A 3,001-nucleotide genomic window follows, 5' to 3' on the forward strand; every position below is an offset into this window, starting at 1 on the left:
CATAATCACCTTTATTTTCTTGGCATTCATGTCATAATCAAATTAGTTTGTTTAGCTCAACTTTAGTTTGTTACTATTGTGGCCCCCCTTCCGCCCACAATAACCCCATGATCATCACATACCACGTTATCCCCAAGGCCATTACATACCACGTTGTTTCCCAAATTAATTATGTTCAACATTACATAGCGTGTTTGTATAAACATGTTGTCACGTGTAATTTCATTATGTTTTGTCGTTCGTACTATCTCCACTTAATATATTAATAAACGGTAATAATCACCTTTCATCAGCACCTAGTCAATCATTATGTTTGTAGGGACTTTTCATATATAAATGTTCAGATAATTTATATCCTGAACCGTTTTTAGATAAATAATGTGTATAAACATGCTTTTCACCCCAAAAGTTTGTAAAATAGTTTAAAGAATGGGGTCATGAAACTCACAGTTTTGTAGGCATTGAGTGTGAGATCAGCTCGGGGTTCGTTCCATTGCTATCATTTAGTCCCTATAGTCAATATTATAATAATATTAATATTTTAATATTATTATAATCTTTATACTAAGCTTGGTTGTATAGCTAGTCTAGGTGTGGCTTAACACCCAGAAAGTGTCAATAGGCTTAGATTGTGATGTTGTTTAATGTCTAATGTTTAAAATCGAACTTGGCTCAGTTTTCCCGTTTCACCAGCCAAGTTGCTTGTTTACGCGTTTGGAAAAACAGTTATGGGGATATAAACTTGGGTAAACGTGTTGATTGATTAAATGATTAATTTATAAAGAAAGATCACAATTTAGGGGTCTGGATTCGCTACGAGGCTCGTTTCCGTTTATTCAGTTTGGTTTGGAGAAAAATACGCACAATCTATCCAAAAAGTTTGTTTTTACATAATTAATTCGAAAATATGTTTTTTCATCATTCTTGATGTTATGATATTCTAACAGGTTCGTTAATCACGAACTTGCCGGTTTTCATTAGAATTGAATTTGTTAAATTTTAGATTAGCACAATTAATTTTACGTTAATCATTAGATCATGAAAATTTATACACTTATCAATTAAAATATGTATATTTTTATAAAAATAATTTTAGAATTATTTACTAATTTATTAATTTATAAAAAATCATTTTAGCTGCTATATTTAGCCCAAAAATCATCCATTTATATCAAACGATTTCCAAAAATTCTGAAAAAATTTCTATGTGAACAAAATATATCCCAAAACAACTTGTAACAATTCCAAAAGCTAAAAATCAAGCCAAATACCTTTTTCGAGCCAAAAACAACTATGAAAATTTGAATAAACGCGAATCCACAAAACATACTTAGGGTTTTCCAAATGACCCCAAATTTTATATATGATCATAATATATCAAATTGGAGTTCCCCACAAAGTTTTATAATTTTTCAAGAATTTTAGGTATTTTTCCCAAATAAACATCTTAATTCGATAATAAATTCGCCAAATATTCTCGGATAGCCAAAAAATTACCAAATTTGGATAGGGACTCAATGATATGGTCCATGATGTCCCTGAAAAATTTCATGACCTAAAAATAAAAACATGTACATCACAATCTTAACCTAAACAGGCCGTAATCGAACACTCGGTATTACCTTTGCGGTTTTCACCCATTTTCGCTCTCTAAATCCAATTTCTAGGTTCTCGTGCTTCTATATAAGATAAGTACAGGTCTTATATCACAAACCAAGCATGCATCATCAAGAGACCAGCCATGAAAGTTAGGGTTTTGGTTAGGGTTCTAAACCGAACTTTTGAACTGTAAAAACGTCGTTTAAACCCTCTAATCCATGTTTATGGCCAAAAAAGACTATGATTCTGATTCCTAACCATGTATGATTAAAACATGTTTCTGGACGATTTTTAGGATTTTTTTCATGGTTAGGAATGATTTATGGTAAACAAACTATGTTTATATAGAATTAAACTTGTTTAAATCATGTATTAATGAGAAAAAATATGATAATTACCTATAGTTTGAACTTGAGCTGAAAGTCCAGAACTTTTGATGCAGAAATAAAGTGAAGGAGGTGTAAAAAATATCTTTCATAGTTTAATAAAAAGAATTGAAAACTTAGGGGGGAGTAACCTCCCTTGCAGCCGCCACTATGGGGCTCCCCTTTGGGGGCCCCATTTGACCATTCTTGCCTTGTTTCACATGCCATTCTTGAAATATCGAGCTAAATTTATTTCGGGTCCGGTTTTTGGCGCGAAAAATTTATCGGATACGACAAACAGTGCGAAAACGGGTGTTTTTCGGTCCAATTCTTGTTAATTTAGAAAAACATATTATTTGTTTGTAAAAATCCAAAATATTTTCACGGATCGCTTAAAACATTCCCAATAAATTTTTTGTAGGTCTTTTTCGGCTTATCGGATAATACAATGCTTGTTTCGGAACTACCTTTCGCGTTTAAGTTCATAGCGGTAGTTAAACGAGCTTGTTTTCGTTTAACTGATTTGCTTTTGTACTAAGGTCTTAATATTAAAATATGGGCTTATATTAAACGTATAATACTTATAGATGCCCCCCGAGATGTCCAGGTCACAACCAGACCTGTTTGTTTATTCGCTTGTTCGTTACGTAATAAGCGGTTAATCACTTATTCGATATATGAATACTATGGTGTACTCGGTTTTGCCACGAATGTCACACTAATAGATGAAAGCAAACGACCACGCATGTACACAAGATGTAAATAATAACACATTGAAGTTCATTAGAAATTTCGGCACAATTTTGGTATAATTCGGTGTCTCGTAAAATACTAACTGTTTGTAACTAACTAAATGAACCTATATATACTATATACACTCATTCGCTATGTACAATGCACATTCGCTACATACTGACTTTTCGTTAGCCATGCTTTTCATACGCTATCTTACTTCCATATTTCATTCGTCAATTTCCATGTATGTGTAGTGAATGGCATGTATGTGTGAATAATACACTTCAGCGTATGGCCTAAGA

The sequence above is a fragment of the Bidens hawaiensis genome, unplaced genomic scaffold (assembly GCF_021521415.1).
Source record: "Bidens hawaiensis isolate Kalapana, Puna unplaced genomic scaffold, B.hawaiensis_p1.1 tig00004664_1, whole genome shotgun sequence".
Taxonomy (NCBI): Eukaryota; Viridiplantae; Streptophyta; class Magnoliopsida; order Asterales; family Asteraceae; genus Bidens; species Bidens hawaiensis.